This window comes from Epinephelus lanceolatus, chromosome 7, assembly GCF_041903045.1.
Source record: "Epinephelus lanceolatus isolate andai-2023 chromosome 7, ASM4190304v1, whole genome shotgun sequence".
Classification (NCBI taxonomy): Eukaryota; Metazoa; Chordata; class Actinopteri; order Perciformes; family Serranidae; genus Epinephelus; species Epinephelus lanceolatus.
In genome coordinates, this window is record NC_135740.1 from 12,699,208 (window position 1) to 12,727,017 (window position 27,810).

A 27,810-nucleotide genomic window follows, 5' to 3' on the forward strand; every position below is an offset into this window, starting at 1 on the left:
TCAGTCCTCGGTAGATTTGGAAGGATCCTTAACATTGGAACAGTCCTTCCGCGGTATTTGATGACGTAGCATCCTTGAAATTCAGTCATTTAAGGATCGTCCTTCGACTTTGAGAAACACCCCAAGAGTGGGGCAGTGGTTACTGTTTGATGAGTGAGAAAGAGTGCATTGGAACAACTGTGCACTTTACAATGAAGCCATTAGCATTATGTAGCAAAAAATGACCAGGTTCAACTCTCTAAGTGAAAACATGGATGTATAGGAGAAAGACATACTTGTCATCCAAGGAATTTGGGATTAGCAGAGGATGGTTTCGATCCATCGACCTCTGGGTTATGGGCCCAGCACGCTTCCGCTGCGCCACTCTGCTCAATATGCCAAGGTCAGCAGTTTAAAAATCTGTGGCCCAATATTGTGGGCACCTTTGGGATCTTGAGGGAACCAAGATTTCAGCAGCAACGGATGCTTAGTCATCTGACATCAGGGCAATGACAGCATGGAAGGAAAGTAAAGAGACATCCTCTTGATCCAAAGTTTACACAGCTAGCAGAGGGTGGTTTCCATGGACCGACATCTGGTTTATGAGCCTCGCCCGCTAGGTTCAATTTTGTGTGAATCTTTGGGAACCCGTGCCAACCAAGATTAGTCAGCGTACAGGCTGAAATGTTAAGCATTTGGTGGACCTTGCGGTGATGCTTTTTTTCGAGATTTTCCCAACTCCATCCAATAATCTTGGAACGTGTCCACATGAGACACCTGTGGCAATGAAACCTCAGTCATTTGATGACATGGCAAATTGAGTGTGGGTGGAAAGGATAGAAGCATCCTCCCACTTGGCCCCTCTACCTCATTTTTTTCAGTATCGCTCCCGCTCTGCTCAGTGGTGCTTCACAAACTCTAGTCAAGGTACTCAGCTGTCAATGATTATTGCTCCTTCAACAGCAAGCAGTGCTGCCATGTAAATACCTTCAACCAATCAGACTTAAGAGCAAAGGTCAACATTTGACATTGCTTGAATGACAAGTGTTTTCAAAGTGAGAAGAATCAGATATTGACCTTGGCAATATTTTGCACTCCACAATGAATGCTTATGTCACTAAAGATACTTGTGGCAATGACTGCTTTGTCATCTTAAACCATGGCAATGTGAATATGGATGGAATTGGTAGAGTCAGCACGGAGCCATCCAAACATCCACTTGTCTTTTGCTTCACACAAGTCTATTACCCTTAAGTACACCAATAAGAGGTGCATGCAATTGAGGACAACATCAGGTTACCACATGAATCACTTCACCATGACCTGGTATCCTACATTGCCAGATGGCAGTGGTGGGATTTGAACCCACGCCTCCTGAGAGACTGGAGCCTAAATCCAGCGCCTTAGACCACTCGGCCACACTACCTGCAACAGCCTCATTCTCGTGTCTGGACCTTTTTCTTTCCTCCGCTCAGCCACACTCATGTGTGACACATGCCCTATATTGAACATTGGACATTTCATGTTTCTTGCAGAGCGTAGAAGGCTTTTGCCAGGATGGCACAGAATGACACCTCTTGCGCTTGGCTCGTTGGTCTAGGGGTATGATTCTCGCTTAGGGTGCGAGAGGTCCCGGGTTCAAATCCCGGATGAGCCCAAAAGCAAGAGCGAATATTTACTTTCTGAGGAACTGTGCAGAAGAAGGACCTGAGGGTGCAGGAGTAAAAACCGTGATCATGTGAGAGTTCAAATACTGGAAAAGCCCAAGGAGGTCAAAGTCAAGGTCAAGGACTGTCCTACCAAGGAAGGATCCTACAGAGTCAATGCAGGAGTCCTTCCTAGCATTGGAACAGGCTAACAAGTGCCCCCAGATGTACATCATTTCCCTCAGCAGACTGAGGGGGTTTCAGGGTACCATGATAATTCTGGGCTCTCTAATGTTGCTGTACTTTTTGAATAAATGTAAGCAGTATTTCTAGAGTGGTGCTTTGACCTGCAGGATATTCTGAAATGTTTTCTGTGATGGTTGTCAACACGATTTCTCCGAAAAATACACCAATTGAAACCAAAAGAATGAGAGCAATTATTATGTCATTATCATGTGAATGGAAGAGGGGGTAGGGGGTGGACACTTAGCTGCCCTCACTTCCAGCAAGTCGTGCGCAAACAATTGTGGGTGTTTTATACACATGCATCCCTGACGTTTCTCTGAAAGAAGGACTCAGTCCTCGGTAGATTTGGAAGGATCCTTAACATTGGAACAGTCCTTCCGCGGTATTTGATGACGTAGCATCCTTGAAATTCAGTCATTTAAGGATCGTCCTTCGACTTTGAGAAACACCCCAAGAGTGGGGCAGTGGTTACTGTTTGATGAGTGAGAAAGAGTGCATTGGAACAACTGTGCACTTTACAATGAAGCCATTAGCATTATGTAGCAAAAAATGACCAGGTTCAACTCTCTAAGTGAAAACATGGATGTATAGGAGAAAGACATACTTGTCATCCAAGGAATTTGGGATTAGCAGAGGATGGTTTCGATCCATCGACCTCTGGGTTATGGGCCCAGCACGCTTCCGCTGCGCCACTCTGCTCAATATGCCAAGGTCAGCAGTTTAAAAATCTGTGGCCCAATATTGTGGGCACCTTTGGGATCTTGAGGGAACCAAGATTTCAGCAGCAACGGATGCTTAGTCATCTGACATCAGGGCAATGACAGCATGGAAGGAAAGTAAAGAGACATCCTCTTGATCCAAAGTTTACACAGCTAGCAGAGGGTGGTTTCCATGGACCGACATCTGGTTTATGAGCCTCGCCCGCTAGGTTCAATTTTGTGTGAATCTTTGGGAACCCGTGCCAACCAAGATTAGTCAGCGTACAGGCTGAAATGTTAAGCATTTGGTGGACCTTGCGGTGATGCTTTTTTTCGAGATTTTCCCAACTCCATCCAATAATCTTGGAACGTGTCCACATGAGACACCTGTGGCAATGAAACCTCAGTCATTTGATGACATGGCAAATTGAGTGTGGGTGGAAAGGATAGAAGCATCCTCCCACTTGGCCCCTCTACCTCATTTTTTTCAGTATCGCTCCCGCTCTGCTCAGTGGTGCTTCACAAACTCTAGTCAAGGTACTCAGCTGTCAATGATTATTGCTCCTTCAACAGCAAGCAGTGCTGCCATGTAAATACCTTCAACCAATCAGACTTAAGAGCAAAGGTCAACATTTGACATTGCTTGAATGACAAGTGTTTTCAAAGTGAGAAGAATCAGATATTGACCTTGGCAATATTTTGCACTCCACAATGAATGCTTATGTCACTAAAGATACTTGTGGCAATGACTGCTTTGTCATCTTAAACCATGGCAATGTGAATATGGATGGAATTGGTAGAGTCAGCACGGAGCCATCCAAACATCCACTTGTCTTTTGCTTCACACAAGTCTATTACCCTTAAGTACACCAATAAGAGGTGCATGCAATTGAGGACAACATCAGGTTACCACATGAATCACTTCACCATGACCTGGTATCCTACATTGCCAGATGGCAGTGGTGGGATTTGAACCCACGCCTCCTGAGAGACTGGAGCCTAAATCCAGCGCCTTAGACCACTCGGCCACACTACCTGCAACAGCCTCATTCTCGTGTCTGGACCTTTTTCTTTCCTCCGCTCAGCCACACTCATGTGTGACACATGCCCTATATTGAACATTGGACATTTCATGTTTCTTGCAGAGCGTAGAAGGCTTTTGCCAGGATGGCACAGAATGACACCTCTTGCGCTTGGCTCGTTGGTCTAGGGGTATGATTCTCGCTTAGGGTGCGAGAGGTCCCGGGTTCAAATCCCGGATGAGCCCAAAAGCAAGAGCGAATGTTTACTTTCTGAGGAACTGTGCAGGAGAAGGACCTGAGGGTGCAGGAGTAAAAACCGTGATCATGTGAGAGTTCAAATACTGGAAAAGCCCAAGGAGGTCAAAGTCAAGGTCAAGGACTGTCCTACCAAGGAAGGATCCTACAGAGTCAATGCAGGAGTCCTTCCTAGCATTGGAACAGGCTAACAAGTGCCCCCAGATGTACATCATTTCCCTCAGCAGACTGAGGGGGTTTCAGGGTACCATGATAATTCTGGACTCTCTAATGTTGCTGTACTTTTTGAATAAATGTAAGCAGTATTTCTAGAGTGGTGCTTTGACCTGCAGGATATTCTGAAATGTTTTCTGTGATGGTTGTCAACACGATTTCTCCGAAAAATACACCAATTGAAACCAAAAGAATGAGAGCAATTATTATGTCATTATCATGTGAATGGAAGAGGGGGTAGGGGGTGGACACTTAGCTGCCCTCACTTCCAGCAAGTCGTGCGCAAACAATTGTGGGTGTTTTATACACATGCATCCCTGACGTTTCTCTGAAAGAAGGACTCAGTCCTCGGTAGATTTGGAAGGATCCTTAACATTGGAACAGTCCTTCCGCGGTATTTGATGACGTAGCATCCTTGAAATTCAGTCATTTAAGAATCGTCCTTCGACTTTGAGAAACACCCCAAGAGTGGGGCAGTGGTTACTGTTTGATGAGTGAGAAAGAGTGCATTGGAACAACTGTGCACTTTACAATGAAGCCATTAGCATTATGTAGCAAAAAATGACCAGGTTCAACTCTCTAAGTGAAAACATGGATGTATAGGAGAAAGACATACTTGTCATCCAAGGAACTTGGGATTAGCAGAGGATGGTTTCGATCCATGGACCTCTGGGTTATGGGCCCAGCACGCTTCCGCTGCGCCACTCTGCTCAATACGCCAAGGTCAGCAGTTTAAAAATCTGTGGCCCAATATTGTGGGCACCTTTGGGATCTTGAGGGAACCAAGATTTCAGCAGCAACGGATGCTTAGTCATCTGACATCAGGGCAATGACAGCATGGAAGGAAAGTAAAGAGACATCCTCTTGATCCAAAGTTTACACAGCTAGCAGAGGGTGGTTTCCATGGACCGACATCTGGTTTATGAGCCTCGCCCACTAGGTTCAATTTTGTGTGAATCTTTGGGAACCCGTGCCAACCAAGATTAGTCAGCGTACAGGCTGAAATGTTAAGCATTTGGTGGACCTTGCGGTGATGCTTTTTCTCGAGATTTTCCCAACTCCATCCAATAATCTTGGAACGTGTCCACATGAGACACCTGTGGCAATGAAACCTCAGTCATTTGATGACATGGCAAATTGAGTGTGGGTGGAAAGGATAGAAGCATCCTCCCACTTGGCCCCTCTACCTCATTTTTTTCAGTATCACTCCCGCTCTGCTCAGTGGTGCTTCACAAACTCTAGTCAAGGTACTCAGCTGTCAATGATTATTGCTCCTTCAACAGCAAGCAGTGCTGCCATGTAAATACATTCAACCAATCAGACTTAAGAGCAAAGGTCAACATTTGACATTGCTTGAATGACAAGTGTTTTCAAAGTGAGAAGAATCAGATATTGACCTTGGCAATATTTTCCACTCCACAATGAATGCTTATGTCACTAAAGATACTTGTGGCAATGACTGCTTTGTCATCTTAAACCATAGCAATGTGAATATGGATGGAATTGGTAGAGTCAGCACGGAGCCATCCAAACATCCACTTGTCTTTTGCTTCACACAAGTCTATTACCCTTAAGTACACCAATAAGAGGTGCATGCAATTGAGGACAACATCAGGTTACCACATGAATCACTTCACCATGACCTGGTATCCTACATTGCCAGATGGCAGTGGTGGGATTTGAACCCACGCCTCCTGAGAGACTGGAGCCTAAATCCAGCGCCTTAGACCACTCGGCCACACTACCTGCAACAGCCTCATTCTCGTGTCTGGACCTTTTTCTTTCCTCCGCTCAGCCACACTCATGTGTGACACATGCCCTATATTGAACATTGGACATTTCATGTTTCTTGCAGAGCGTAGAAGGCTTTTGCCAGGATGGCACAGAATGACACCTCTTGCGCTTGGCTCGTTGGTCTAGGGGTATGATTCTCGCTTAGGGTGCGAGAGGTCCCGGGTTCAAATCCCGGACGAGCCCAAAAGCAAGAGCGAATATTTACTTTCTGAGGAACTGTGCAGAAGAAGAACCTCAGGGTGCAGGAGTAAAAACCGTGATCATGTGAGAGTTCAAATACTGGAAAAGCCCAAGGAGGTCAAAGTCAAGGTCAAGGACTGTCCTACCAAGGAAGGATCCTACAGAGTCAATGCAGGAGTCCTTCCTAGCATTGGAACAGGCTAACAAGTGCCCCCAGATGTACATCATTTCCCTCAGCAGACTGAGGGGGTTTCAGGGTACCATGATAATTCTGGGCTCTCTAATGTTGCTATACTTTTTGAATAAATGTAAGCAGTATTTCTAGAGTGGTGCTTTGACCTGCAGGATATTCTGAAATGTTTTCTGTGATGGTTGTCAACACGATTTCTCCGAAAAATACACCAATTGAAACCAAAAGAATGAGAGCAATTATTATGTCATTATCATGTGAATGGAAGAGGGGGTAGGGGGTGGACACTTAGCTGCCCTCACTTCCAGCAAGTTGTGCGCAAACAATTGTGGGTGTTTTATACACATGCATCCCTGACGTTTCTCTGAAAGAAGGACTCAGTCCTCGGTAGATTTGGAAGGATCCTTAACATTGGAACAGTCCTTCCGCGGTATTTGATGACGTAGCATCCTTGAAATTCAGTCATTTAAGGATCGTCCTTCGACTTTGAGAAACACCCCAAGAGTGGGGCAGTGGTTACTGTTTGATGAGTGAGAAAGAGTGCATTGGAACAACTGTGCACTTTACAATGAAGCCATTAGCATTATGTAGCAAAAAATGACCAGGTTCAACTCTCTAAGTGAAAACATGGATGTATAGGAGAAAGACATACTTGTCATCCAAGGAACTTGGGATTAGCAGAGGATGGTTTCGATCCATTAACCTCTGGGTTATGGGCCCAGCACGCTTCCGCTGCGCCACTCTGCTCAATATGCCAAGGTCAGCAGTTTAAAAATCTGTGGCCCAATATTGTGGGCACCTTTGGGATCTTGAGGGAACCAAGATTTCAGCAGCAACGGATGCTTAGTCATCTGACATCAGGGCAATGACAGCATGGAAGGAAAGTAAAGAGACATCCTCTTGATCCAAAGTTTACACAGCTAGCAGAGGGTGGTTTCCATGGACCGACATCTGGTTTATGAGCCTCGCCCGCTAGGTTCAATTTTGTGTGAATCTTTGGGAACCCATGCCAACCAAGATTAGTCAGCGTACAGGCTGAAATGTTAAGCATTTGGTGGACCTTGCGGTGATGCTTTTTCTCGAGATCTTCCCAACTCCATCCAATAATCTTGGAACGTGTCCACATGAGACACCTGTGGCAATGAAACCTCAGTCATTTGATGACATGGCAAATTGAGTGTGGGTGGAAAGGATAGAAGCATCCTCCCACTTGGCCCCTCTACCTCATTTTTTTCAGTATCACTCCCGCTCTGCTCAGTGGTGCTTCACAAACTCTAGTCAAGGTACTCAGCTGTCAATGATTATTGCTCCTTCAACAGCAAGCAGTGCTGCCATGTAAATACATTCAACCAATCAGACTTAAGAGCAAAGGTCAACATTTGACATTGCTTGAATGACAAGTGTTTTCAAAGTGAGAAGAATCAGATATTGACCTCGGCAATATTTTCCACTCCACAATGAATGCTTATGTCACTAAAGATACTTGTGGCAATGACTGCTTTGTCATCTTAAACCATAGCAATGTGAATATGGATGGAATTGGTAGAGTCAGCACGGAGCCATCCAAACATCCACTTGTCTTTTGCTTCACACAAGTCTATTACCCTTAAGTACACCAATAAGAGGTGCATGCAATTGAGGACAACATCAGGTTACCACATGAATCACTTCACCATGACCTGGTATCCTACATTGCCAGATGGCAGTGGTGGGATTTGAACCCACGCCTCCTGAGAGACTGGAGCCTAAATCCAGCGCCTTAGACCACTCGGCCACACTACCTGCAACAGCCTCATTCTCGTGTCTGGACCTTTTTCTTTCCTCCGCTCAGCCACACTCATGTGTGACACATGCCCTATATTGAACATTGGACATTTCATGTTTCTTGCAGAGCGTAGAAGGCTTTTGCCAGGATGGCACAGAATGACACCTCTTGCGCTTGGCTCGTTGGTCTAGGGGTATGATTCTCGCTTAGGGTGCGAGAGGTCCCGGGTTCAAATCCCGGACGAGCCCAAAAGCAAGAGCGAATATTTACTTTCTGAGGAACTGTGCAGAAGAAGAACCTCAGGGTGCAGGAGTAAAAACCGTGATCATGTGAGAGTTCAAATACTGGAAAAGCCCAAGGAGGTCAAAGTCAAGGTCAAGGACTGTCCTACCAAGGAAGGATCCTACAGAGTCAATGCAGGAGTCCTTCCTAGCATTGGAACAGGCTAACAAGTGCCCCCAGATGTACATCATTTCCCTCAGCAGACTGAGGGGGTTTCAGGGTACCATGATAATTCTGGGCTCTCTAATGTTGCTGTACTTTTTGAATAAATGTAAGCAGTATTTCTAGAGTGGTGCTTTGACCTGCAGGATATTCTGAAATGTTTTCTGTGATGGTTGTCAACACGATTTCTCCGAAAAATACACCAATTGAAACCAAAAGAATGAGAGCAATTATTATGTCATTATCATGTGAATGGAAGAGGGGGTAGGGGGTGGACACTTAGCTGCCCTCACTTCCAGCAAGTCGTGCGCAAACAATTGTGGGTGTTTTATACACATGCATCCCTGACGTTTCTCTGAAAGAAGGACTCAGTCCTCGGTAGATTTGGAAGGATCCTTAACATTGGAACAGTCCTTCCGCGGTATTTGATGACGTAGCATCCTTGAAATTCAGTCATTTAAGGATCGTCCTTCGACTTTGAGAAACACCCCAAGAGTGGGGCAGTGGTTACTGTTTGATGAGTGAGAAAGAGTGCATTGGAACAACTGTGCACTTTACAATGAAGCCATTAGCATTATGTAGCAAAAAATGACCAGGTTCAACTCTCTAAGTGAAAACATGGATGTATAGGAGAAAGACATACTTGTCATCCAAGGAATTTGGGATTAGCAGAGGATGGTTTCGATCCATCGACCTCTGGGTTATGGGCCCAGCACGCTTCCGCTGCGCCACTCTGCTCAATATGCCAAGGTCAGCAGTTTAAAAATCTGTGGCCCAATATTGTGGGCACCTTTGGGATCTTGAGGGAACCAAGATTTCAGCAGCAACGGATGCTTAGTCATCTGACATCAGGGCAATGACAGCATGGAAGGAAAGTAAAGAGACATCCTCTTGATCCAAAGTTTACACAGCTAGCAGAGGGTGGTTTCCATGGACCGACATCTGGTTTATGAGCCTCGCCCGCTAGGTTCAATTTTGTGTGAATCTTTGGGAACCCGTGCCAACCAAGATTAGTCAGCGTACAGGCTGAAATGTTAAGCATTTGGTGGACCTTGCGGTGATGCTTTTTTTCGAGATTTTCCCAACTCCATCCAATAATCTTGGAACGTGTCCACATGAGACACCTGTGGCAATGAAACCTCAGTCATTTGATGACATGGCAAATTGAGTGTGGGTGGAAAGGATAGAAGCATCCTCCCACTTGGCCCCTCTACCTCATTTTTTTCAGTATCGCTCCCGCTCTGCTCAGTGGTGCTTCACAAACTCTAGTCAAGGTACTCAGCTGTCAATGATTATTGCTCCTTCAACAGCAAGCAGTGCTGCCATGTAAATACCTTCAACCAATCAGACTTAAGAGCAAAGGTCAACATTTGACATTGCTTGAATGACAAGTGTTTTCAAAGTGAGAAGAATCAGATATTGACCTTGGCAATATTTTGCACTCCACAATGAATGCTTATGTCACTAAAGATACTTGTGGCAATGACTGCTTTGTCATCTTAAACCATGGCAATGTGAATATGGATGGAATTGGTAGAGTCAGCACGGAGCCATCCAAACATCCACTTGTCTTTTGCTTCACACAAGTCTATTACCCTTAAGTACACCAATAAGAGGTGCATGCAATTGAGGACAACATCAGGTTACCACATGAATCACTTCACCATGACCTGGTATCCTACATTGCCAGATGGCAGTGGTGGGATTTGAACCCACGCCTCCTGAGAGACTGGAGCCTAAATCCAGCGCCTTAGACCACTCGGCCACACTACCTGCAACAGCCTCATTCTCGTGTCTGGACCTTTTTCTTTCCTCCGCTCAGCCACACTCATGTGTGACACATGCCCTATATTGAACATTGGACATTTCATGTTTCTTGCAGAGCGTAGAAGGCTTTTGCCAGGATGGCACAGAATGACACCTCTTGCGCTTGGCTCGTTGGTCTAGGGGTATGATTCTCGCTTAGGGTGCGAGAGGTCCCGGGTTCAAATCCCGGATGAGCCCAAAAGCAAGAGCGAATGTTTACTTTCTGAGGAACTGTGCAGGAGAAGGACCTGAGGGTGCAGGAGTAAAAACCGTGATCATGTGAGAGTTCAAATACTGGAAAAGCCCAAGGAGGTCAAAGTCAAGGTCAAGGACTGTCCTACCAAGGAAGGATCCTACAGAGTCAATGCAGGAGTCCTTCCTAGCATTGGAACAGGCTAACAAGTGCCCCCAGATGTACATCATTTCCCTCAGCAGACTGAGGGGGTTTCAGGGTACCATGATAATTCTGGACTCTCTAATGTTGCTGTACTTTTTGAATAAATGTAAGCAGTATTTCTAGAGTGGTGCTTTGACCTGCAGGATATTCTGAAATGTTTTCTGTGATGGTTGTCAACACGATTTCTCCGAAAAATACACCAATTGAAACCAAAAGAATGAGAGCAATTATTATGTCATTATCATGTGAATGGAAGAGGGGGTAGGGGGTGGACACTTAGCTGCCCTCACTTCCAGCAAGTCGTGCGCAAACAATTGTGGGTGTTTTATACACATGCATCCCTGACGTTTCTCTGAAAGAAGGACTCAGTCCTCGGTAGATTTGGAAGGATCCTTAACATTGGAACAGTCCTTCCGCGGTATTTGATGACGTAGCATCCTTGAAATTCAGTCATTTAAGAATCGTCCTTCGACTTTGAGAAACACCCCAAGAGTGGGGCAGTGGTTACTGTTTGATGAGTGAGAAAGAGTGCATTGGAAGAACTGTGCACTTTACAATGAAGCCATTAGCATTATGTAGCAAAAAATGACCAGGTTCAACTCTCTAAGTGAAAACATGGATGTATAGGAGAAAGACATACTTGTCATCCAAGGAACTTGGGATTAGCAGAGGATGGTTTCGATCCATGGACCTCTGGGTTATGGGCCCAGCACGCTTCCGCTGCGCCACTCTGCTCAATACGCCAAGGTCAGCAGTTTAAAAATCTGTGGCCCAATATTGTGGGCACCTTTGGGATCTTGAGGGAACCAAGATTTCAGCAGCAACGGATGCTTAGTCATCTGACATCAGGGCAATGACAGCATGGAAGGAAAGTAAAGAGACATCCTCTTGATCCAAAGTTTACACAGCTAGCAGAGGGTGGTTTCCATGGACCGACATCTGGTTTATGAGCCTCGCCCGCTAGGTTCAATTTTGTGTGAATCTTTGGGAACCCGTGCCAACCAAGATTAGTCAGCGTACAGGCTGAAATGTTAAGCATTTGGTGGACCTTGCGGTGATGCTTTTTCTCGAGATTTTCCCAACTCCATCCAATAATCTTGGAACGTGTCCACATGAGACACCTGTGGCAATGAAACCTCAGTCATTTGATGACATGGCAAATTGAGTGTGGGTGGAAAGGATAGAAGCATCCTCCCACTTGGCCCCTCTACCTCATTTTTTTCAGTATCACTCCCGCTCTGCTCAGTGGTGCTTCACAAACTCTAGTCAAGGTACTCAGCTGTCAATGATTATTGCTCCTTCAACAGCAAGCAGTGCTGCCATGTAAATACATTCAACCAATCAGACTTAAGAGCAAAGGTCAACATTTGACATTGCTTGAATGACAAGTGTTTTCAAAGTGAGAAGAATCAGATATTGACCTCGGCAATATTTTCCACTCCACAATGAATGCTTATGTCACTAAAGATACTTGTGGCAATGACTGCTTTGTCATCTTAAACCATAGCAATGTGAATATGGATGGAATTGGTAGAGTCAGCACGGAGCCATCCAAACATCCACTTGTCTTTTGCTTCACACAAGTCTATTACCCTTAAGTACACCAATAAGAGGTGCATGCAATTGAGGACAACATCAGGTTACCACATGAATCACTTCACCATGACCTGGTATCCTACGTTGCCAGATGGCAGTGGTGGGATTTGAACCCACGCCTCCTGAGAGACTGGAGCCTAAATCCAGCGCCTTAGACCACTCGGCCACACTACCTGCAACAGCCTCATTCTCGTGTCTGGACCTTTTTCTTTCCTCCGCTCAGCCACACTCATGTGTGACACATGCCCTATATTGAACATTGGACATTTCATGTTTCTTGCAGAGCGTAGAAGGCTTTTGCCAGGATGGCACAGAATGACACCTCTTGCGCTTGGCTCGTTGGTCTAGGGGTATGATTCTCGCTTAGGGTGCGAGAGGTCCCGGGTTCAAATCCCGGATGAGCCCAAAAGCAAGAGTGAATGTTTACTTTCTGAGGAACTGTGCAGGAGAAGGACCTGAGGGTGCAGGAGTAAAAACCGTGATCATGTGAGAGTTCAAATACTGGAAAAGCCCAAGGAGGTCAAAGTCAAGGTCAAGGACTGTCCTACCAAGGAAGGATCCTACAGAGTCAATGCAGGAGTCCTTCCTAGCATTGGAACAGGCTAACAAGTGCCCCCAGATGTACATCATTTCCCTCAGCAGACTGAGGGGGTTTCAGGGTACCATGATAATTCTGGGCTCTCTAATGTTGCTGTACTTTTTGAATAAATGTAAGCAGTATTTCTAGAGTGGTGCTTTGACCTGCAGGATATTCTGAAATGTTTTCTGTGATGGTTGTCAACACGATTTCTCCGAAAAATACACCAATTGAAACCAAAAGAATGAGAGCAATTATTATGTCATTATCATGTGAATGGAAGAGGGGGTAGGGGGTGGACACTTAGCTGCCCTCACTTCCAGCAAGTCGTGCGCAAACAATTGTGGGTGTTTTATACACATGCATCCCTGACGTTTCTCTGAAAGAAGGACTCAGTCCTCGGTAGATTTGGAAGGATCCTTAACATTGGAACAGTCCTTCCGCGGTATTTGATGACGTAGCATCCTTGAAATTCAGTCATTTAAGGATCGTCCTTCGACTTTGAGAAACACCCCAAGAGTGGGGCAGTGGTTACTGTTTGATGAGTGAGAAAGAGTGCATTGGAACAACTGTGCACTTTACAATGAAGCCATTAGCATTATGTAGCAAAAAATGACCAGGTTCAACTCTCTAAGTGAAAACATGGATGTATAGGAGAAAGACATACTTGTCATCCAAGGAATTTGGGATTAGCAGAGGATGGTTTCGATCCATCGACCTCTGGGTTATGGGCCCAGCACGCTTCCGCTGCGCCACTCTGCTCAATATGCCAAGGTCAGCAGTTTAAAAATCTGTGGCCCAATATTGTGGGCACCTTTGGGATCTTGAGGGAACCAAGATTTCAGCAGCAACGGATGCTTAGTCATCTGACATCAGGGCAATGACAGCATGGAAGGAAAGTAAAGAGACATCCTCTTGATCCAAAGTTTACACAGCTAGCAGAGGGTGGTTTCCATGGACCGACATCTGGTTTATGAGCCTCGCCCGCTAGGTTCAATTTTGTGTGAATCTTTGGGAACCCGTGCCAACCAAGATTAGTCAGCGTACAGGCTGAAATGTTAAGCATTTGGTGGACCTTGCGGTGATGCTTTTTTTCGAGATTTTCCCAACTCCATCCAATAATCTTGGAACGTGTCCACATGAGACACCTGTGGCAATGAAACCTCAGTCATTTGATGACATGGCAAATTGAGTGTAGGTGGAAAGGATAGAAGCATCCTCCCACTTGGCCCCTCTACCTCATTTTTTTCAGTATCGCTCCCGCTCTGCTCAGTGGTGCTTCACAAACTCTAGTCAAGGTACTCAGCTGTCAATGATTATTGCTCCTTCAACAGCAAGCAGTGCTGCCATGTAAATACATTCAACCAATCAGACTTAAGAGCAAAGGTCAACATTTGACATTGCTTGAATGACAAGTGTTTTCAAAGTGAGAAGAATCAGATATTGACCTCGGCAATATTTTGCACTCCACAATGAATGCTTATGTCACTAAAGATACTTGTGGCAATGACTGCTTTGTCATCTTAAACCATGGCAATGTGAATATGGATGGAATTGGTAGAGTCAGCACGGAGCCATCCAAACATCCACTTGTCTTTTGCTTCACACAAGTCTATTACCCTTAAGTACACCAATAAGAGGTGCATGCAATTGAGGACAACATCAGGTTACCACATGAATCACTTCACCATGACCTGGTATCCTACATTGCCAGATGGCAGTGGTGGGATTTGAACCCACGCCTCCTGAGAGACTGGAGCCTAAATCCAGCGCCTTAGACCACTCGGCCACACTACCTGCAACAGCCTCATTCTCGTGTCTGGACCTTTTTCTTTCCTCCGCTCAGCCACACTCATGTGTGACACATGCCCTATATTGAACATTGGACATTTCATGTTTCTTGCAGAGCGTAGAAGGCTTTTGCCAGGATGGCACAGAATGACACCTCTTGCGCTTGGCTCGTTGGTCTAGGGGTATGATTCTCGCTTAGGGTGCAAAGGTCCCGGGTTCAAATCCCGGATGAGCCCAAAAGCAAGAGCGAATGTTTACTTTCTGAGGAACTGTGCAGGAGAAGGACCTGAGGGTGCAGGAGTAAAAACCGTGATCATGTGAGAGTTCAAATACTGGAAAAGCCCAAGGAGGTCAAAGTCAAGGTTAAGGACTGTCCTACCAAGGAAGGATCCTACAGAGTCAATGCAGGAGTCCTTCCTAGCATTGGAACAGGCTAACAAGTGCCCCCAGATGTACATCATTTCCCTCAGCAGACTGAGGGGGTTTCAGGGTACCATGATAATTCTGGACTCTCTAATGTTGCTGTACTTTTTGAATAAATGTAAGCAGTATTTCTAGAGTGGTGCTTTGACCTGCAGGATATTCTGAAATGTTTTCTGTGATGGTTGTCAACACGATTTCTCCAAAAAATACACCAATTGAAACCAAAAGAATGAGAGCAATTATTATGTCATTATCATGTGAATGGAAGAGGGGGTAGGGGGTGGACACTTAGCTGCCCTCACTTCCAGCAAGTCGTGCGCAAACAATTGTGGGTGTTTTATACACATGCATCCCTGACGTTTCTCTGAAAGAAGGACTCAGTCCTCGGTAGATTTGGAAGGATCCTTAACATTGGAACAGTCCTTCCGCGGTATTTGATGACGTAGCATCCTTGAAATTCAGTCATTTAAGAATCGTCCTTCGACTTTGAGAAACACCCCAAGAGTGGGGCAGTGGTTACTGTTTGATGAGTGAGAAAGAGTGCATTGGAACAACTGTGCACTTTACAATGAAGCCATTAGCATTATGTAGCAAAAAATGACCAGGTTCAACTCTCTAAGTGAAAACATGGATGTATAGGAGAAAGACATACTTGTCATCCAAGGAACTTGGGATTAGCAGAGGATGGTTTCCATCCATGGACCTCTGGGTTATGGGCCCAGCACGCTTCCGCTGCGCCACTCTGCTCAATACGCCAAGGTCAGCAGTTTAAAAATCTGTGGCCCAATATTGTGGGCACCTTTGGGATCTTGAGGGAACCAAGATTTCAGCAGCAACGGATGCTTAGTCATCTGACATCAGGGCAATGACAGCATGGAAGGAAAGTAAAGAGACATCCTCTTGATCCAAAGTTTACACAGCTAGCAGAGGGTGGTTTCCATGGACCGACATCTGGTTTATGAGCCTCGCCCGCTAGGTTCAATTTTGTGTGAATCTTTGGGAACCCGTGCCAACCAAGATTAGTCAGCGTACAGGCTGAAATGTTAAGCATTTGGTGGACCTTGCGGTGATGCTTTTTCTCGAGATTTTCCCAACTCCATCCAATAATCTTGGAACGTGTCCACATGAGACACCTGTGGCAATGAAACCTCAGTCATTTGATGACATGGCAAATTGAGTGTGGGTGGAAAGGATAGAAGCATCCTCCCACTTGGCCCCTCTACCTCATTTTTTTCAGTATCACTCCCGCTCTGCTCAGTGGTGCTTCACAAACTCTAGTCAAGGTACTCAGCTGTCAATGATTATTGCTCCTTCAACAGCAAGCAGTGCTGCCATGTAAATACATTCAACCAATCAGACTTAAGAGCAAAGGTCAACATTTGACATTGCTTGAATGACAAGTGTTTTCAAAGTGAGAAGAATCAGATATTGACCTCGGCAATATTTTCCACTCCACAATGAATGCTTATGTCACTAAAGATACTTGTGGCAATGACTGCTTTGTCATCTTAAACCATGGCAATGTGAATATGGATGGAATTGGTAGAGTCAGCACGGAGCCATCCAAACATCCACTTGTCTTTTGCTTCACACAAGTCTATTACCCTTAAGTACACCAATAAGAGGTGCATGCAATTGAGGACAACATCAGGTTACCACATGAATCACTTCACCATGACCTGGTATCCTGCACTGCCAGATGGCAGTGGTGGGATTTGAACCCACGCCTCCTGAGAGACTGGAGCCTAAATCCAGCGCCTTAGACCACTCGGCCACACTACCTGCAACAGCCTCATTCTCGTGTCTGGACCTTTTTCTTTCCTCCGCTCAGCCACACTCATGTGTGACACATGCCCTATATTGAACATTGGACATTTCATGTTTCTTGCAGAGCGTAGAAGGCTTTTGCCAGGATGGCACAGAATGACACCTCTTGCGCTTGGCTCGTTGGTCTAGGGGTATGATTCTCGCTTAGGGTGCGAGAGGTCCCGGGTTCAAATCCCGGATGAGCCCAAAAGCAAGAGCGAATGTTTACTTTCTGAGGAACTGTGCAGGAGAAGGACCTGAGGGTGCAGGAGTAAAAACCGTGATCATGTGAGAGTTCAAATACTGGAAAAGCCCAAGGAGGTCAAAGTCAAGGTTAAGGACTGTCCTACCAAGGAAGGATCCTACAGAGTCAATGCAGGAGTCCTTCCTAGCATTGGAACAGGCTAACAAGTGCCCCCAGATGTACATCATTTCCCTCAGCAGACTGAGGGGGTTTCAGGGTACCATGATAATTCTGGACTCTCTAATGTTGCTGTACTTTTTGAATAAATGTAAGCAGTATTTCTAGAGTGGTGCTTTGACCTGCAGGATATTCTGAAATGTTTTCTGTGATGGTTGTCAACACGATTTCTCCGAAAAATACACCAATTGAAACCAAAAGAATGAGAGCAATTATTATGTCATTATCATGTGAATGGAAGAGGGGGTAGGGGGTGGACACTTAGCTGCCCTCACTTCCAGCAAGTCGTGCGCAAACAATTGTGGGTGTTTTATACACATGCATCCCTGACGTTTCTCTGAAAGAAGGACTCAGTCCTCGGTAGATTTGGAAGGATCCTTAACATTGGAACAGTCCTTCCGCGGTATTTGATGACGTAGCATCCTTGAAATTCAGTCATTTAAGAATCGTCCTTCGACTTTGAGAAACACCCCAAGAGTGGGGCAGTGGTTACTGTTTGATGAGTGAGAAAGAGTGCATTGGAAGAACTGTGCACTTTACAATGAAGCCATTAGCATTATGTAGCAAAAAATGACCAGGTTCAACTCTCTAAGTGAAAACATGGATGTATAGGAGAAAGACATACTTGTCATCCAAGGAACTTGGGATTAGCAGAGGATGGTTTCGATCCATCGACCTCTGGGTTATGGGCCCAGCACGCTTCCGCTGCGCCACTCTGCTCAATACGCCAAGGTCAGCAGTTTAAAAATCTGTGGCCCAATATTGTGGGCACCTTTGGGATCTTGAGGGAACCAAGATTTCAGCAGCAACGGATGCTTAGTCATCTGACATCAGGGCAATGACAGCATGGAAGGAAAGTAAAGAGACATCCTCTTGATCCAAAGTTTACACAGCTAGCAGAGGGTGGTTTCCATGGACCGACATCTGGTTTATGAGCCTCGCCCGCTAGGTTCAATTTTGTGTGAATCTTTGGGAACCCGTGCCAACCAAGATTAGTCAGCGTACAGGCTGAAATGTTAAGCATTTGGTGGACCTTGCGGTGATGCTTTTTCTCGAGATTTTCCCAACTCCATCCAATAATCTTGGAACGTGTCCACATGAGACACCTGTGGCAATGAAACCTCAGTCATTTGATGACATGGCAAATTGAGTGTGGGTGGAAAGGATAGAAGCATCCTCCCACTTGGCCCCTCTACCTCATTTTTTTCAGTATCACTCCCGCTCTGCTCAGTGGTGCTTCACAAACTCTAGTCAAGGTACTCAGCTGTCAATGATTATTGCTCCTTCAACAGCAAGCAGTGCTGCCATGTAAATACATTCAACCAATCAGACTTAAGAGCAAAGGTCAACATTTGACATTGCTTGAATGACAAGTGTTTTCAAAGTGAGAAGAATCAGATATTGACCTTGGCAATATTTTCCACTCCACAATGAATGCTTATGTCACTAAAGATACTTGTGGCAATGACTGCTTTGTCATCTTAAACCATAGCAATGTGAATATGGATGGAATTGGTAGAGTCAGCACGGAGCCATCCAAACACCCACTTGTCTTTTGCTTCACACAAGTCTATTACCCTTAAGTACACCAATAAGAGGTGCATGCAATTGAGGACAACATCAGGTTACCACATGAATCACTTCACCATGACCTGGTATCCTACATTGCCAGATGGCAGTGGTGGGATTTGAACCCACGCCTCCTGAGAGACTGGAGCCTAAATCCAGCGCCTTAGACCACTCGGCCACACTACCTGCAACAGCCTCATTCTCGTGTCTGGACCTTTTTCTTTCCTCCGCTCAGCCACACTCATGTGTGACACATGCCCTATATTGAACATTGGACATTTCATGTTTCTTGCAGAGCGTAGAAGGCTTTTGCCAGGATGGCACAGAATGACACCTCTTGCGCTTGGCTCGTTGGTCTAGGGGTATGATTCTCGCTTAGGGTGCGAGAGGTCCCGGGTTCAAATCCCGGACGAGCCCAAAAGCAAGAGCGAATGTTTACTTTCTGAGGAACTGTGCAGGAGAAGAACCTCAGGGTGCAGGAGTAAAAACCGAGATCATGTGAGAGTTCAAATACTGGAAAAGCCCAAGGAGGTCAAAGTCAAGGTCAAGGACTGTCCTACCAAGGAAGGATCCTACAGAGTCAATGCAGGAGTCCTTCCTAGCATTGGAACAGGCTAACAAGTGCCCCCAGATGTACATCATTTCCCTCAGCAGACTGAGGGGGTTTCAGGGTACCATGATAATTCTGGGCTCTCTAATGTTGCTGTACTTTTTGAATAAATGTAAGCAGTATTTCTAGAGTGGTGCTTTGACCTGCAGGATATTCTGAAATGTTTTCTGTGATGGTTGTCAACACGATTTCTCCGAAAAATACACCAATTGAAACCAAAAGAATGAGAGCAATTATTATGTCATTATCATGTGAATGGAAGAGGGGGTAGGGGGTGGACACTTAGCTGCCCTCACTTCCAGCAAGTCGTGCGCAAACAATTGTGGGTGTTTTATACACATGCATCCCTGACGTTTCTCTGAAAGAAGGACTCAGTCCTCGGTAGATTTGGAAGGATCCTTAACATTGGAACAGTCCTTCCGCGGTATTTGATGACGTAGCATCCTTGAAATTCAGTCATTTAAGAATCGTCCTTCGACTTTGAGAAACACCCCAAGAGTGGGGCAGTGGTTACTGTTTGATGAGTGAGAAAGAGTGCATTGGAAGAACTGTGCACTTTACAATGAAGCCATTAGCATTATGTAGCAAAAAATGACCAGGTTCAACTCTCTAAGTGAAAACATGGATGTATAGGAGAAAGACATACTTGTCATCCAAGGAACTTGGGATTAGCAGAGGATGGTTTCGATCCATCGACCTCTGGGTTATGGGCCCAGCACGCTTCCGCTGCGCCACTCTGCTCAATACGCCAAGGTCAGCAGTTTAAAAATCTGTGGCCCAATATTGTGGGCACCTTTGGGATCTTGAGGGAACCAAGATTTCAGCAGCAACGGATGCTTAGTCATCTGACATCAGGGCAATGACAGCATGGAAGGAAAGTAAAGAGACATCCTCTTGATCCAAAGTTTACACAGCTAGCAGAGGGTGGTTTCCATGGACCGACATCTGGTTTATGAGCCTCGCCCGCTAGGTTCAATTTTGTGTGAATCTTTGGGAACCCGTGCCAACCAAGATTAGTCAGCGTACAGGCTGAAATGTTAAGCATTTGGTGGACCTTGCGGTGATGCTTTTTCTCGAGATTTTCCCAACTCCATCCAATAATCTTGGAACGTGTCCACATGAGACACCTGTGGCAATGAAACCTCAGTCATTTGATGACATGGCAAATTGAGTGTGGGTGGAAAGGATAGAAGCATCCTCCCACTTGGCCCCTCTACCTCATTTTTTTCAGTATCGCTCCCGCTCTGCTCAGTGGTGCTTCACAAACTCTAGTCAAGGTACTCAGCTGTCAATGATTATTGCTCCTTCAACAGCAAGCAGTGCTGCCATGTAAATACATTCAACCAATCAGACTTAAGAGCAAAGGTCAACATTTGACATTGCTTGAATGACAAGTGTTTTCAAAGTGAGAAGAATCAGATATTGACCTCGGCAATATTTTGCACTCCACAATGAATGCTTATGTCACTAAAGATACTTGTGGCAATGACTGCTTTGTCTTCTTAAACCATGGCAATGTGAATATGGATGGAATTGGTAGAGTCAGCACGGAGCCATCCAACATCCACTTGTCTTTTGCTTCACACAAGTCTATTACCCTTAAGTACACCAATAAGAGGTGCATGCAATTGAGGACAACATCAGGTTACCACATGAATTACTTCACCATGACCTGGTATCCTACATTGCCAGATGGCAGTGGTGGGATTTGAACCCACGCCTCCTGAGAGACTGGAGCCTAAATCCAGCGCCTTAGACCACTCGGCCACACTACCTGCAACAGCCTCATTCTCGTGTCTGGACCTTTTTCTTTCCTCCGCTCAGCCACACTCATGTGTGACACATGCCCTATATTGAACATTGGACATTTCATGTTTCTTGCAGAGCGTAGAAGGCTTTTGCCAGGATGGCACAGAATGACACCTCTTGCGCTTGGCTCGTTGGTCTAGGGGTATGATTCTCACTTAGGGTGCGAGAGGTCCCGGGTTCAAATCCCGGACGAGCCCAAAAGCAAGAGCGAATGTTTACTTTCTGAGGAACTGTGCAGGAGAAGAACCTCAGGGTGCAGGAGTAAAAACCGAGATCATGTGAGAGTTCAAATACTGGAAAAGCCCAAGGAGGTCAAAGTCAAGGTCAAGGACTGTCCTACCAAGGAAGGATCCTACAGAGTCAATGCAGGAGTCCTTCCTAGCATTGGAACAGGCTAACAAGTGCCCCAAGATGTACATCATTTCTCTCAGCAGACTGAGGGGGTTTCAGGGTACCATGATAATTCTGGGCTCTCTAATGTTGCTGTACTTTTTGAATAAATGTAAGCAGTATTTCTAGAGTGGTGCTTTGACCTGCAGGATATTCTGAAATGTTTTCTGTGATGGTTGTCAACACGATTTCTCCGAAAAATACACCAATTGAAACCAAAAGAATGAGAGCAATTATTATGTCATTATCATGTGAATGGAAGAGGGGGTAGGGGGTGGACACTTAGCTGCCCTCACTTCCAGCAAGTCGTGCGCAAACAATTGTGGGTGTTTTATACACATGCATCCCTGACGTTTCTCTGAAAGAAGGACTCAGTCCTCGGTAGATTTGGAAGGATCCTTAACATTGGAACAGTCCTTCCGCGGTATTTGATGACGTAGCATCCTTGAAATTCAGTCATTTAAGGATCGTCCTTCGACTTTGAGAAACACCCCAAGAGTGGGGCAGTGGTTACTGTTTGATGAGTGAGAAAGAGTGCATTGGAACAACTGTGCACTTTACAATGAAGCCATTAGCATTATGTAGCAAAAAATGACCAGGTTCAACTCTCTAAGTGAAAACATGGATGTATAGGAGAAAGACATACTTGTCATCCAAGGAATTTGGGATTAGCAGAGGATGGTTTCGATCCATCGACCTCTGGGTTATGGGCCCAGCACGCTTCCGCTGCGCCACTCTGCTCAATATGCCAAGGTCAGCAGTTTAAAAATCTGTGGCCCAATATTGTGGGCACCTTTGGGATCTTGAGGGAACCAAGATTTCAGCAGCAACGGATGCTTAGTCATCTGACATCAGGGCAATGACAGCATGGAAGGAAAGTAAAGAGACATCCTCTTGATCCAAAGTTTACACAGCTAGCAGAGGGTGGTTTCCATGGACCGACATCTGGTTTATGAGCCTCGCCCGCTAGGTTCAATTTTGTGTGAATCTTTGGGAACCCGTGCCAACCAAGATTAGTCAGCGTACAGGCTGAAATGTTAAGCATTTGGTGGACCTTGCGGTGATGCTTTTTTTCGAGATTTTCCCAACTCCATCCAATAATCTTGGAACGTGTCCACATGAGACACCTGTGGCAATGAAACCTCAGTCATTTGATGACATGGCAAATTGAGTGTGGGTGGAAAGGATAGAAGCATCCTCCCACTTGGCCCCTCTACCTCATTTTTTTCAGTATCGCTCCCGCTCTGCTCAGTGGTGCTTCACAAACTCTAGTCAAGGTACTCAGCTGTCAATGATTATTGCTCCTTCAACAGCAAGCAGTGCTGCCATGTAAATACCTTCAACCAATCAGACTTAAGAGCAAAGGTCAACATTTGACATTGCTTGAATGACAAGTGTTTTCAAAGTGAGAAGAATCAGATATTGACCTTGGCAATATTTTGCACTCCACAATGAATGCTTATGTCACTAAAGATACTTGTGGCAATGACTGCTTTGTCATCTTAAACCATGGCAATGTGAATATGGATGGAATTGGTAGAGTCAGCACGGAGCCATCCAAACATCCACTTGTCTTTTGCTTCACACAAGTCTATTACCCTTAAGTACACCAATAAGAGGTGCATGCAATTGAGGACAACATCAGGTTACCACATGAATCACTTCACCATGACCTGGTATCCTACATTGCCAGATGGCAGTGGTGGGATTTGAACCCACGCCTCCTGAGAGACTGGAGCCTAAATCCAGCGCCTTAGACCACTCGGCCACACTACCTGCAACAGCCTCATTCTCGTGTCTGGACCTTTTTCTTTCCTCCGCTCAGCCACACTCATGTGTGACACATGCCCTATATTGAACATTGGACATTTCATGTTTCTTGCAGAGCGTAGAAGGCTTTTGCCAGGATGGCACAGAATGACACCTCTTGCGCTTGGCTCGTTGGTCTAGGGGTATGATTCTCGCTTAGGGTGCGAGAGGTCCCGGGTTCAAATCCCGGATGAGCCCAAAAGCAAGAGCGAATGTTTACTTTCTGAGGAACTGTGCAGGAGAAGGACCTGAGGGTGCAGGAGTAAAAACCGTGATCATGTGAGAGTTCAAATACTGGAAAAGCCCAAGGAGGTCAAAGTCAAGGTCAAGGACTGTCCTACCAAGGAAGGATCCTACAGAGTCAATGCAGGAGTCCTTCCTAGCATTGGAACAGGCTAACAAGTGCCCCCAGATGTACATCATTTCCCTCAGCAGACTGAGGGGGTTTCAGGGTACCATGATAATTCTGGACTCTCTAATGTTGCTGTACTTTTTGAATAAATGTAAGCAGTATTTCTAGAGTGGTGCTTTGACCTGCAGGATATTCTGAAATGTTTTCTGTGATGGTTGTCAACACGATTTCTCCGAAAAATACACCAATTGAAACCAAAAGAATGAGAGCAATTATTATGTCATTATCATGTGAATGGAAGAGGGGGTAGGGGGTGGACACTTAGCTGCCCTCACTTCCAGCAAGTCGTGCGCAAACAATTGTGGGTGTTTTATACACATGCATCCCTGACGTTTCTCTGAAAGAAGGACTCAGTCCTCGGTAGATTTGGAAGGATCCTTAACATTGGAACAGTCCTTCCGCGGTATTTGATGACGTAGCATCCTTGAAATTCAGTCATTTAAGAATCGTCCTTCGACTTTGAGAAACACCCCAAGAGTGGGGCAGTGGTTACTGTTTGATGAGTGAGAAAGAGTGCATTGGAACAACTGTGCACTTTACAATGAAGCCATTAGCATTATGTAGCAAAAAATGACCAGGTTCAACTCTCTAAGTGAAAACATGGATGTATAGGAGAAAGACATACTTGTCATCCAAGGAACTTGGGATTAGCAGAGGATGGTTTCGATCCATGGACCTCTGGGTTATGGGCCCAGCACGCTTCCGCTGCGCCACTCTGCTCAATACGCCAAGGTCAGCAGTTTAAAAATCTGTGGCCCAATATTGTGGGCACCTTTGGGATCTTGAGGGAACCAAGATTTCAGCAGCAACGGATGCTTAGTCATCTGACATCAGGGCAATGACAGCATGGAAGGAAAGTAAAGAGACATCCTCTTGATCCAAAGTTTACACAGCTAGCAGAGGGTGGTTTCCATGGACCGACATCTGGTTTATGAGCCTCGCCCGCTAGGTTCAATTTTGTGTGAATCTTTGGGAACCCGTGCCAACCAAGATTAGTCAGCGTACAGGCTGAAATGTTAAGCATTTGGTGGACCTTGCGGTGATGCTTTTTCTCGAGATTTTCCCAACTCCATCCAATAATCTTGGAACGTGTCCACATGAGACACCTGTGGCAATGAAACCTCAGTCATTTGATGACATGGCAAATTGAGTGTGGGTGGAAAGGATAGAAGCATCCTCCCACTTGGCCCCTCTACCTCATTTTTTTCAGTATCACTCCCGCTCTGCTCAGTGGTGCTTCACAAACTCTAGTCAAGGTACTCAGCTGTCAATGATTATTGCTCCTTCAACAGCAAGCAGTGCTGCCATGTAAATACATTCAACCAATCAGACTTAAGAGCAAAGGTCAACATTTGACATTGCTTGAATGACAAGTGTTTTCAAAGTGAGAAGAATCAGATATTGACCTTGGCAATATTTTCCACTCCACAATGAATGCTTATGTCACTAAAGATACTTGTGGCAATGACTGCTTTGTCATCTTAAACCATAGCAATGTGAATATGGATGGAATTGGTAGAGTCAGCACGGAGCCATCCAAACATCCACTTGTCTTTTGCTTCACACAAGTCTATTACCCTTAAGTACACCAATAAGAGGTGCATGCAATTGAGGACAACATCAGGTTACCACATGAATCACTTCACCATGACCTGGTATCCTACATTGCCAGATGGCAGTGGTGGGATTTGAACCCACGCCTCCTGAGAGACTGGAGCCTAAATCCAGCGCCTTAGACCACTCGGCCACACTACCTGCAACAGCCTCATTCTCGTGTCTGGACCTTTTTCTTTCCTCCGCTCAGCCACACTCATGTGTGACACATGCCCTATATTGAACATTGGACATTTCATGTTTCTTGCAGAGCGTAGAAGGCTTTTGCCAGGATGGCACAGAATGACACCTCTTGCGCTTGGCTCGTTGGTCTAGGGGTATGATTCTCGCTTAGGGTGCGAGAGGTCCCGGGTTCAAATCCCGGACGAGCCCAAAAGCAAGAGCGAATATTTACTTTCTGAGGAACTGTGCAGAAGAAGAACCTCAGGGTGCAGGAGTAAAAACCGTGATCATGTGAGAGTTCAAATACTGGAAAAGCCCAAGGAGGTCAAAGTCAAGGTCAAGGACTGTCCTACCAAGGAAGGATCCTACAGAGTCAATGCAGGAGTCCTTCCTAGCATTGGAACAGGCTAACAAGTGCCCCCAGATGTACATCATTTCCCTCAGCAGACTGAGGGGGTTTCAGGGTACCATGATAATTCTGGGCTCTCTAATGTTGCTATACTTTTTGAATAAATGTAAGCAGTATTTCTAGAGTGGTGCTTTGACCTGCAGGATATTCTGAAATGTTTTCTGTGATGGTTGTCAACACGATTTCTCCGAAAAATACACCAATTGAAACCAAAAGAATGAGAGCAATTATTATGTCATTATCATGTGAATGGAAGAGGGGGTAGGGGGTGGACACTTAGCTGCCCTCACTTCCAGCAAGTCGTGCGCAAACAATTGTGGGTGTTTTATACACATGCATCCCTGACGTTTCTCTGAAAGAAGGACTCAGTCCTCGGTAGATTTGGAAGGATCCTTAACATTGGAACAGTCCTTCCGCGGTATTTGATGACGTAGCATCCTTGAAATTCAGTCATTTAAGGATCGTCCTTCGACTTTGAGAAACACCCCAAGAGTGGGGCAGTGGTTACTGTTTGATGAGTGAGAAAGAGTGCATTGGAACAACTGTGCACTTTACAATGAAGCCATTAGCATTATGTAGCAAAAAATGACCAGGTTCAACTCTCTAAGTGAAAACATGGATGTATAGGAGAAAGACATACTTGTCATCCAAGGAACTTGGGATTAGCAGAGGATGGTTTCGATCCATTAACCTCTGGGTTATGGGCCCAGCACGCTTCCGCTGCGCCACTCTGCTCAATATGCCAAGGTCAGCAGTTTAAAAATCTGTGGCCCAATATTGTGGGCACCTTTGGGATCTTGAGGGAACCAAGATTTCAGCAGCAACGGATGCTTAGTCATCTGACATCAGGGCAATGACAGCATGGAAGGAAAGTAAAGAGACATCCTCTTGATCCAAAGTTTACACAGCTAGCAGAGGGTGGTTTCCATGGACCGACATCTGGTTTATGAGCCTCGCCCGCTAGGTTCAATTTTGTGTGAATCTTTGGGAACCCATGCCAACCAAGATTAGTCAGCGTACAGGCTGAAATGTTAAGCATTTGGTGGACCTTGCGGTGATGCTTTTTCTCGAGATCTTCCCAACTCCATCCAATAATCTTGGAACGTGTCCACATGAGACACCTGTGGCAATGAAACCTCAGTCATTTGATGACATGGCAAATTGAGTGTGAGTGGAAAGGATAGAAGCATCCTCCCACTTGGCCCCTCTACCTCATTTTTTTCAGTATCACTCCCGCTCTGCTCAGTGGTGCTTCACAAACTCTAGTCAAGGTACTCAGCTGTCAATGATTATTGCTCCTTCAACAGCAAGCAGTGCTGCCATGTAAATACCTTCAACCAATCAGACTTAAGAGCAAAGGTCAACATTTGACATTGCTTGAATGACAAGTGTTTTCAAAGTGAGAAGAATCAGATATTGACCTCGGCAATATTTTGCACTCCACAATGAATGCTTATGTCACTAAAGATACTTGTGGCAATGACTGCTTTGTCTTCTTAAACCATGGCAATGTGAATATGGATGGAATTGGTAGAGTCAGCACGGAGCCATCCAACATCCACTTGTCTTTTGCTTCACACAAGTCTATTACCCTTACGTACACCAATAAGAGGTGCATGCAATTGAGGACAACATCAGGTTACCACATGAATCACTTCACCATGACCTGGTATCCTACATTGCCAGGTGGCAGTGGTGGGATTTGAACCCACGCCTCCTGAGAGACTGGAGCCTAAATCCAGCGCCTTAGACCACTCGGCCACACTACCTGCAACAG

The 27,810-nt window shown here is 45.5% G+C and overlaps 31 non-coding genes across 31 annotated transcripts; 11 read left to right on the forward strand and 20 right to left on the reverse strand.

Annotated features, from left to right (window-relative positions):
- Positions 1-298: 298 nt before the first annotated feature.
- On the reverse strand, positions 299-370 carry trnam-cau (transfer RNA methionine (anticodon CAU)). Its single transcript has one exon. It is a non-coding gene; the product is annotated as a tRNA-Met (tRNA).
- A 953-nt stretch (positions 371-1,323) lies between these two features.
- Positions 1,324-1,405, reverse strand: trnal-uag (transfer RNA leucine (anticodon UAG)). Its single transcript has one exon. It is a non-coding gene; the product is annotated as a tRNA-Leu (tRNA).
- Positions 1,406-1,564: 159 nt separating this feature from the next.
- trnap-agg (transfer RNA proline (anticodon AGG)) lies at positions 1,565-1,636 on the forward strand. Its single transcript has one exon. It is a non-coding gene; the product is annotated as a tRNA-Pro (tRNA).
- Positions 1,637-2,498: 862 nt separating this feature from the next.
- On the reverse strand, positions 2,499-2,570 carry trnam-cau (transfer RNA methionine (anticodon CAU)). Its single transcript has one exon. It is a non-coding gene; the product is annotated as a tRNA-Met (tRNA).
- A 953-nt stretch (positions 2,571-3,523) lies between these two features.
- Positions 3,524-3,605, reverse strand: trnal-uag (transfer RNA leucine (anticodon UAG)). The gene has a single exon. It is a non-coding gene; the product is annotated as a tRNA-Leu (tRNA).
- A 159-nt stretch (positions 3,606-3,764) lies between these two features.
- On the forward strand, positions 3,765-3,836 carry trnap-agg (transfer RNA proline (anticodon AGG)). The gene has a single exon. It is a non-coding gene; the product is annotated as a tRNA-Pro (tRNA).
- A 1,887-nt stretch (positions 3,837-5,723) lies between these two features.
- Positions 5,724-5,805, reverse strand: trnal-uag (transfer RNA leucine (anticodon UAG)). Its single transcript has one exon. It is a non-coding gene; the product is annotated as a tRNA-Leu (tRNA).
- A 159-nt stretch (positions 5,806-5,964) lies between these two features.
- Positions 5,965-6,036, forward strand: trnap-agg (transfer RNA proline (anticodon AGG)). Its single transcript has one exon. It is a non-coding gene; the product is annotated as a tRNA-Pro (tRNA).
- A 1,887-nt stretch (positions 6,037-7,923) lies between these two features.
- trnal-uag (transfer RNA leucine (anticodon UAG)) lies at positions 7,924-8,005 on the reverse strand. Its single transcript has one exon. It is a non-coding gene; the product is annotated as a tRNA-Leu (tRNA).
- A 159-nt stretch (positions 8,006-8,164) lies between these two features.
- Positions 8,165-8,236, forward strand: trnap-agg (transfer RNA proline (anticodon AGG)). Its single transcript has one exon. It is a non-coding gene; the product is annotated as a tRNA-Pro (tRNA).
- Positions 8,237-9,098: 862 nt separating this feature from the next.
- trnam-cau (transfer RNA methionine (anticodon CAU)) lies at positions 9,099-9,170 on the reverse strand. The gene has a single exon. It is a non-coding gene; the product is annotated as a tRNA-Met (tRNA).
- Positions 9,171-10,123: 953 nt separating this feature from the next.
- trnal-uag (transfer RNA leucine (anticodon UAG)) lies at positions 10,124-10,205 on the reverse strand. Its single transcript has one exon. It is a non-coding gene; the product is annotated as a tRNA-Leu (tRNA).
- A 159-nt stretch (positions 10,206-10,364) lies between these two features.
- trnap-agg (transfer RNA proline (anticodon AGG)) lies at positions 10,365-10,436 on the forward strand. Its single transcript has one exon. It is a non-coding gene; the product is annotated as a tRNA-Pro (tRNA).
- Positions 10,437-12,323: 1,887 nt separating this feature from the next.
- Positions 12,324-12,405, reverse strand: trnal-uag (transfer RNA leucine (anticodon UAG)). Its single transcript has one exon. It is a non-coding gene; the product is annotated as a tRNA-Leu (tRNA).
- A 159-nt stretch (positions 12,406-12,564) lies between these two features.
- Positions 12,565-12,636, forward strand: trnap-agg (transfer RNA proline (anticodon AGG)). The gene has a single exon. It is a non-coding gene; the product is annotated as a tRNA-Pro (tRNA).
- Positions 12,637-13,498: 862 nt separating this feature from the next.
- On the reverse strand, positions 13,499-13,570 carry trnam-cau (transfer RNA methionine (anticodon CAU)). The gene has a single exon. It is a non-coding gene; the product is annotated as a tRNA-Met (tRNA).
- Positions 13,571-14,523: 953 nt separating this feature from the next.
- On the reverse strand, positions 14,524-14,605 carry trnal-uag (transfer RNA leucine (anticodon UAG)). The gene has a single exon. It is a non-coding gene; the product is annotated as a tRNA-Leu (tRNA).
- Positions 14,606-16,722: 2,117 nt separating this feature from the next.
- On the reverse strand, positions 16,723-16,804 carry trnal-uag (transfer RNA leucine (anticodon UAG)). The gene has a single exon. It is a non-coding gene; the product is annotated as a tRNA-Leu (tRNA).
- A 159-nt stretch (positions 16,805-16,963) lies between these two features.
- On the forward strand, positions 16,964-17,035 carry trnap-agg (transfer RNA proline (anticodon AGG)). Its single transcript has one exon. It is a non-coding gene; the product is annotated as a tRNA-Pro (tRNA).
- An 862-nt stretch (positions 17,036-17,897) lies between these two features.
- trnam-cau (transfer RNA methionine (anticodon CAU)) lies at positions 17,898-17,969 on the reverse strand. Its single transcript has one exon. It is a non-coding gene; the product is annotated as a tRNA-Met (tRNA).
- A 953-nt stretch (positions 17,970-18,922) lies between these two features.
- On the reverse strand, positions 18,923-19,004 carry trnal-uag (transfer RNA leucine (anticodon UAG)). Its single transcript has one exon. It is a non-coding gene; the product is annotated as a tRNA-Leu (tRNA).
- Positions 19,005-19,163: 159 nt separating this feature from the next.
- trnap-agg (transfer RNA proline (anticodon AGG)) lies at positions 19,164-19,235 on the forward strand. Its single transcript has one exon. It is a non-coding gene; the product is annotated as a tRNA-Pro (tRNA).
- Positions 19,236-20,097: 862 nt separating this feature from the next.
- On the reverse strand, positions 20,098-20,169 carry trnam-cau (transfer RNA methionine (anticodon CAU)). The gene has a single exon. It is a non-coding gene; the product is annotated as a tRNA-Met (tRNA).
- A 952-nt stretch (positions 20,170-21,121) lies between these two features.
- trnal-uag (transfer RNA leucine (anticodon UAG)) lies at positions 21,122-21,203 on the reverse strand. Its single transcript has one exon. It is a non-coding gene; the product is annotated as a tRNA-Leu (tRNA).
- A 159-nt stretch (positions 21,204-21,362) lies between these two features.
- Positions 21,363-21,434, forward strand: trnap-agg (transfer RNA proline (anticodon AGG)). The gene has a single exon. It is a non-coding gene; the product is annotated as a tRNA-Pro (tRNA).
- Positions 21,435-22,296: 862 nt separating this feature from the next.
- On the reverse strand, positions 22,297-22,368 carry trnam-cau (transfer RNA methionine (anticodon CAU)). Its single transcript has one exon. It is a non-coding gene; the product is annotated as a tRNA-Met (tRNA).
- Positions 22,369-23,321: 953 nt separating this feature from the next.
- trnal-uag (transfer RNA leucine (anticodon UAG)) lies at positions 23,322-23,403 on the reverse strand. Its single transcript has one exon. It is a non-coding gene; the product is annotated as a tRNA-Leu (tRNA).
- A 159-nt stretch (positions 23,404-23,562) lies between these two features.
- trnap-agg (transfer RNA proline (anticodon AGG)) lies at positions 23,563-23,634 on the forward strand. The gene has a single exon. It is a non-coding gene; the product is annotated as a tRNA-Pro (tRNA).
- A 1,887-nt stretch (positions 23,635-25,521) lies between these two features.
- trnal-uag (transfer RNA leucine (anticodon UAG)) lies at positions 25,522-25,603 on the reverse strand. The gene has a single exon. It is a non-coding gene; the product is annotated as a tRNA-Leu (tRNA).
- A 159-nt stretch (positions 25,604-25,762) lies between these two features.
- Positions 25,763-25,834, forward strand: trnap-agg (transfer RNA proline (anticodon AGG)). Its single transcript has one exon. It is a non-coding gene; the product is annotated as a tRNA-Pro (tRNA).
- A 1,886-nt stretch (positions 25,835-27,720) lies between these two features.
- Positions 27,721-27,802, reverse strand: trnal-uag (transfer RNA leucine (anticodon UAG)). The gene has a single exon. It is a non-coding gene; the product is annotated as a tRNA-Leu (tRNA).
- Between the last annotated feature and the right edge of the window lie 8 nt (positions 27,803-27,810).